This window comes from Branchiostoma lanceolatum, chromosome 4 (assembly GCF_035083965.1).
Source record: "Branchiostoma lanceolatum isolate klBraLanc5 chromosome 4, klBraLanc5.hap2, whole genome shotgun sequence".
Classification (NCBI taxonomy): Eukaryota; Metazoa; Chordata; class Leptocardii; order Amphioxiformes; family Branchiostomatidae; genus Branchiostoma; species Branchiostoma lanceolatum.
In genome coordinates, this window is record NC_089725.1 from 20020525 (window position 1) to 20028344 (window position 7820).

A 7820-nucleotide genomic window follows, 5' to 3' on the forward strand; every position below is an offset into this window, starting at 1 on the left:
ATAAGGTGTGTCATCTGCTTTATAACTCCACCATGCTAGATGGCGTTGTTGGGCAATGCTTTTCTGCGGTAACACTGGAAGACATACTGGCACCAGAACCTTTGTTTGTACTAAATTGTAGTGCCAATATGGCGAGCACTTTAAGATATAAGGAGGGTACGTAAACTTGTATTTAGTAACTTATCAAGTTATGTTTAGGCTCTACAGAATCTAAAGACCACTGGTATTCTATCCACGAGGAAAAATGCATTCCTTTATTTATGTATCTTAAGGGCTTTGACTTCGAAAGGATTTTAATCAAGTTTCAAAAAGGGTGAGGCCGTCAATCTAATGAAACTTAGGAAACACCGAGGGTATGCAAATTTGGAAAGCGGGAAAGCCTATGGAAGTTCTCTGTGACATGTTTTATGACATAGATCCTCTCTCCAGTTTTCCTGCTGAACTGTTGAGTATTGTGACACTGATCGATCGTCGCGGCCCTGAAGTAAGCTGACGCCTTGCCGTAAACCGGCCACCTCTCGTAAATTTCGTCTGTCTACATCTGAAGAATCCAAAAGGACAGCGCGTTGCTAAAACTGGCCAGCACCACAAACACTTTGGTTGAGGAACTCCCAGGGAATGTAGTGGCTGTCAGACGTAGGTAAACACCACCATTAAAGTGACCCTATAACCCCACCATCGGAAGTGTTGCTGTCAGCTGGGGCGAGGCGGTCTACAAGGTCATCGCAGAAAATACACCTCTTACAAATTCATCAGTGTCAGTTAGAGCTAAAGAACAAAACTCCCTGGTTATTATTTGGCTTGGTAACATCTTGATCTAACACCATAATAACTTCCCCGTCCTTTTTGTTGATTTCATACTGTAGATAGTCTTATTAGTAAGTTACTGCAGGAGGTAAAAGGACATGAGCTTTGAGTCGGAATATCCAAGCAGATGTTGATCCCTGGTATGGAAAATCATAACGCTTCCTGAGCTCTCTGTCTCCCTAACGAAAGATGGCTGTCTGTCAGTCAGAAAACGATACAACTCTCCATCTTCACACCCGTTAGAAGTTTATATTACATATAGGCTGACCTTATGAACTTAGACTTAAACTTGGACCTATCCTGGTTAGGGAACTGCTACATGATCACAACACAGCCGGCGGCCAGACACGGTTCTTCAGCGGGTGGGACATGTCTGTCAGGACCCTGCTGCCAAACTTTGGCACGAAGTTTTCTGTCTTGACGTAACGCTCAGGGCGCAGGGAGAGCAAAGTGTATATGCAGGGAAACGCGGCTGACATATTCGACAGTTTGTGCGATGCTAGTACAGTTCATAGGGCAGTATTGCATAATCGCGGTGTTCTACAGACGAAGATATTTTTATCTCCATGAAAAAAGGCTTTTTCATGGATATACTGTTTTGCTTGCGTTTGGTGTTTGTGTGTATGTATGTGTCACCGGATGCTTAAAGTCACCATAACTGTAGAACCTGTACATGGATTGTAATGATTTTTTATTTTTGGGTGGGTGTTAAGAGGAGGAAGGTCAAGGTTGATTTTGGGCCCCCTGGCATGTGTGACTGGAACTGCAATGGCGTATTTGTAAAAATCTTCAATGTAGAAGAACTGAAGAGTGGATCGACAGATCGTCATGTTATTTGGTACACAGGTGGGTTAGACCAAGATGTACACACTTAAGTGCAAACTATGCAAATGAGACCGAATTTGCATAAGTAAGGAGGTAAATCGTTTGCATGTGTGTCGTTGGATGCTTTAAGTCAGCATAACTGTAGAACGTGTAGATGGATTGTAATGATATTTGGTAAGTGGGTATGCGCTGGGAGGAGAATGGTCAAGGTCGATTTCGGGCCCCCTGGTTTGTGTCCCTGGAAGTAAAATGGCCTATTTGTAAAAATGTTCTAAAGGGGAATAACTGAAGAAAGGAACAACAGATTTTCATGTTATTTGGTACGCAGGTAGGTTGGACAGAGATGTACACACTGAAGTGCAAATCATGCAAAGTTAGTGTGTTTGCGCGTGTGTGCGCGTGTGTGTATGTTTGTGTCACCGTGTATGTATGTATGTGTCACCGGATGCGTAAAATCAACATAACTATAGAACGTGTAGATGGATTGTAATGATATTTGGTATGTGGGTAGGTGCTGGAAGGAGAAACGTCAAGGTTGATTTTGGGCCCCCTGGTATGTGTCATTGGAACTGCAATGGCGTATTTGTAAAAATATTCAAAGGAGAATAACTGAAGATAGGAGCGACAGATTTTCATGATATTTGGTACGCAGGTGGGTTGGACAGAGATGTACAAACTGAAGTGGTAATTATGCAAATTCGGACTGAATTTGCATAAATAATGAGAAATATCTACTCTATTGTGGGCTTTTAGGTCGCACCATCTGTTGGTCTCTTATCTAGGTCAACTATTCCCAAGGTCCCAACAGCTGGTGGTCAAATCACAAATGGGAACACTACCAAACCTGTATGTGGATACCCTTTGGCACATAAAATAAAACAACCAGTGGCAAAAACAAACAACTGGGGCAAATAAAACACATCATATATAAAAACAAATTTCATGGAGATTTTGGGTCTTCGGACTCTTGTACTTTTTGCGGTTGCTACAATGTCATTTAACAATATCATTGCTGTTTTTCCCATGACAGGTTTCTGCCGCATATCCTAGCTTTCAGTTTTGCAATGCGGCAGTAGAAAAGCAAAACTGGCAAAAACACCAATCATATAACCCTTCATTGTGTCTGGCGTATAGCTGTTAGAGGGGACTCAGGTCGAGTGGAATTCGTACCCCTAACATATGGCCCAGAGACTGGCTACTACAGGAACAAAGTCGCCAACAGCGACTATGTATACAAATTGGATACTTTGTTTCTTTGAAAATGTCAGATATTCGTTCATGATTGACAAATGTACGCTCATCTCCTTTCGAAAAGCACAGAAGGTCACGGATCTTTACACGAAGGTGCCAGCCAATATCCTTTTCACATACCGCCAATTCAACACGGCCAGTGGCCTAAACGACTCGTAAGCATTATTCTTGTCTTGCGTCTGCGTAGAACCATCATGTGGAAGAGAATAGCCTTACAGGCACACCTTGGTTGAACAGATAACCATAAACATGTAAGTCGAGAGGGAACTCATAAAGTGCTTCGAATTCGCAACAACTTTATCATTCTTTTTTTAGTTTTTCGGTTGTAGACATGGAGTTCTTAGTCCAGAAAAGACGTGATCTTGATTCGTATTCCAATCCAAGGGATTAGCTTAAGAAATAAACTTGTAATTGCAGGCCTGAATTTATATGCTTCCTATGCCATGGAAATGCATACTTGCTCACCGCAACGACTTCATTCAGTACGCACCTGACCTGTCTTATTTCGGATTTTCCATCCGTGTCGAAGCCTACCCTTTTCCTACAGATGTCTTCCTCGATGTTTTCGTAAGGCTATAAGATAGCAGCAGTCAAGACATGATTAAGTTGGTGTTTGTAGTGTTAAGGTTAGCGTGCTTCCCTTGGAGCAGATGTCATGGGATGCAGCAGCGGACAATCCGGAAATAGAGGAACAACGTTTTTGTAGAGGTTACCTTGATTTAGCTTTGATTCACGTCTTTTCTTCATAATATAGATAACGTTACATACATTACTTATTTACTCTTTAAATTGATAAAAAAACTTCATCTAACTACATATAAACCTCATACGAAAATGAATTTCCCATGTATTCATTATGTTGTACCAAGTTCCGATACACATATTTCAAACTAGCCGTAGGCAGCCGCCCTAATATTTCATAATGTTCACCGGGCCTTGTGGGACATCCCTTGCAGTGAACAGTTTTCCTTACACATGCCCGACAGAAACCATAGCTCAATATTTGGTACTGGCCATGGCGATCACGTCCGCCTTAGGAGAACAGTTTGTTTCTTGCGACAGGATTGCTTTTAGGCAGACCTTTTGATAATTCTAAACCAGACAGTCCCAACAAAAAGTTTCTGTATATGAAAATGTCCCCTGTTATCGCAGAGGTCTGAAGGTGACAGGTGAAGATCCGGTGCAATGTCAGGAATGACAGCTCCGTTCCAAGAAGACCCACTTCTGCAGCGAAAACAAAGGCCGCCTGCCAAGCTGCACCTCCGTAAACTTGTGGAAATCCCCGGTAATCCGTGTCTCATCCACAGGACTGAGGTAGTCTGTTCTGATGTGGGAGCCCACAATAAAACACTTAACAACAATTCTGGGATGTATAAATTAACGCATGCGGCCGTATTATTTGTACTTTCCATAGATTTCCTTGGTTTCCGCGAAGTTAATATTTTCGAAATTTCTTGAAACAGGTACGTACGCGAACAAAAACGACGTGACCAGTGAAAGCCTGAACCGAGGCTTGGTAAAGTATACAGAGGTATAAGCCACACTGCCCCACAGGGATAAAACCAGCAGCAAATTGTTGAGGCTCGCCGTGGCATTCCTCAGCTAACTAGGGCGGACATAAACACAGCAAATAACGAGTAACAGCGTGAGTCATGGGATAGGGTCACTGTAAATTGGACAGTTAGCACCAATTAGCGGTAAGTGGCAGCGTGTGGGCATGGAGGATAGGGAAGAAAAACACGGATTTGTACCTGAAGTTCGTCCAATAATTGGGAGACGGACATGTTTGTGCATCTGGCCTATTCCATCTTGACGTTCAAGGAGGACACGCTTCTTTTCAGTTTTGTTATTTCTCAAGAGGTAGAAACTGAGGCTGAAAAGTTCGCACCTCCGCCGCGGTGTCAGGGGCATGTGTAGAAGCTGTCCTGCAGGTCTGATATTGCAACGTGACGTCACTGAGAAAGAGGAAACCGGCCACATTCCTGGCCAGACGTGGCTGCAGAGTTTGTTGACCAAGACGGCCACACCAGCCTTAAGACGCGCTCTCTGTTTTCTCTCGCACTACCGAGGAGACTTGGCACAGGTCCTTCTCATTTCCCCACCGTACGCACGGTAAAACTGGACTCGCAGTGTTTATATTGGACACGTTACAAAAGCAACACCAAACACAAACTAGGGAGCTTATATAATCAACTCTTCCTCCCACGCAGTACGATATTTCATTAATCTGGCGTGTCATGTAAATACACGAAAACAGCAAGATCTGGGATGAGACTGCCCGAGGACTCGGACTACAACAAAAACAAGACATAGAATCACTGGTTGGCTAGACGGGCAGCTTTCTACGCTAAAAGTTGACGGCCTAGTGAATATTCCTAAAATGAGCTATATAACATCGAGCATATCCAGCCCTAGGTTCTCACGGTCAGAAGAGTGGCGTTGGTTTACTCTTTAGCAATAGCTGTCCACGCATTGAGCATCGAGCAATAGAGGCTAACCAAAATGAATTGCAGGGGCAGCCACAAAAACATTTTTGTCCCCCCTCCTGGTTTTGAGGAGGCTACTGGGCTTTCAAGTGCGGTTTTGATGATTTGCGGTTTAATTAGGCAGAGTCCCCGCGCATTTCCCGACCGTCTGTAGACCCGCCCTAACGTGTGTACGCACATGAAGAACAGCAGTCTCGTCAAAGGCCATGTGGCGACTGACACCGATTCGAGAACATGTGTACAAACTAACCCTAATGACTGGGGGTCGTGCCTATTATAGAACCATGCCCGGCTTGCAATACATTATCGATAAATTATAGGCTCCTTCCAAACGTCGTTGTTTACTCTGTGTAGAGCGTAACTGCAATGCATACTTGTCACTGAGGTCATATTGTAAACGGTTAGATCAGAATAAAACACATGCACTACAATTGCACAATTTCATCGGACCTACGGCACAAATATAAAATAAAACGTGTACATGAAATTGTGATCTCATCGTGACAGGGTTTTCCGTAAAGCGGCCGTCTGAGAACAATGTTATCAATGGGCTAAAAAAAGTATGACATGACATGACAAGTGTATAGTAGACGCAGTCTCAACAGGAAATACCGTATAGCCGACAATGATGTGCATTGCATGATGAGAAGGATGGAAAATGAAGTACATTGTACTTCACATCAAGCATACCGAATAAGAAAATCATATATTATAAAATCAGTGTTGCATTTACTGCCCAAGGAAAATGATGTCTTGTTCAGACGTCGTATGGTAGTCTGCATTATTGAGAAGTCATCCCTTCACCTAAATGTGCTGTTGGTTCTGCTAGCTCGTCTTTCGTTCTTTGGACGCCAGGAACAGATGTACATTATTAGAAAGGGTGTATTTCTGAGTGTACTTTTCCGAATCTCTGATCACCACAGCTGCCCTCTATCAGGAATTCCCATCAAAGTACAGAGGTGCTGCCACGCGATGCGGACTTAGACTGAGCACACAAAAATATTTGCTTGTTTGTGTGGTTCTCCAACATGTTGATTTGACTAAAGTGACATGACCTAGAAACGGTCTCTCGTCTTTGGCCTGGGATTCCACTAATGAATCAAAACAGCAGCCAAAGGAAAGAGGCTTTTTCTCCATTGGTCTTCTTCAGGGATATCACTAGAGCTTGCGGGACGATAGGTCATGAGTTAGGGGCTCAGCTCAGGAGCTATAGCTAGCCTGGGCACCATCCTCCGTTAGACCCCCATTCCACTTGGACGGCGCTCTCACCGCGCTCTCATGGCGACCTAAAATGGTCCAGAGCGCCGTGAGAGCGCCGAACTCCTGGAAAACGTGCTCAAGTGGAATCTCTACGGCGACCCTTGCGCGCTCTCAGCGCGACCAAAATGTCAAATGTCAGCAACTTTTGAAAGATTTCACAGATCACTCAACGAATTCCAGAGATTAAGAACGAATTTTTGTTACGTTTTGTGTGCTTTGTTGTCTTCTCAGTCATACCTTTACCTCTTGCATCATATTTGAATGATAAAATCAAGGGGAAGACAGATTCAATTTTAGTCGCTGCACGGTCGCTCAGTGTGTGTCGTAAGTAATATATGTATGTTCAACTTGTTTTTTTCTGTCATGTAAACTGTTTGCAATAAATATATTTTATCAGTCTACGTTATAATAGAAACGTAAATCAGAGAATTTTGAAACACATTTTGAACCACTGGCAATAAAACTTGGAGGGAATTTCATTTGAATGGAAGCAAGTACTTGTAGGTATTGGTCAATTTGTATTACCCACGAGCAAAACTATGATTTGACAAAAAAATTCCCAGAAATTCAAGATACACCACTTCATGAATGAAATTGGTTTGAACTACAGTTAAATCCATTCAATCCTCATAGAGCGCTCGCTGCGATCCTTGAGCGCTCGCTGCGGCCCTTTGATCCCACCCTGGGCGCTCTCACGGCGCTCACAGCGCTTTCACGGCGCTCTCACGGCGCTCACCGCGCTCGCTCCGCGCTCTCTCGGCGCTCGTTTTTTGATCGCCATCCTCGGCGCTCTCACGGCGAAGGTTTTGAGCATGTTCAAAACCATCGCCGAGGTGACGGCGCGCATGGCGCTCTCGCCGCGCTGTCGGCGCTCTCGCCGCGCTGTCGGCGCTCTCGCCGCGCTGTCGGCGCTCTCAATGGCGCTCTCGCCGCGCTGTCGGCGCTCTCACGGCGATCTGGCCAAAATGAGGTCGCCGTGAGAGCGCGGTGAGAGCGCCGTCCAAGTGGAATGGCTGGCTCCATCTTTTCGCTTGCTCACGACGGAACAAGATTGAGCCAGCGGTAACAACGGTAACCAGGCTTGCCCCTGTTACTTCAGTCCTTACTTACGAGTACAGGACGATAATCTGGAAAGTCGGCCAGAGACACAGTTATGCCAGACTGATCATCGATAGGATCATCAACATGGTC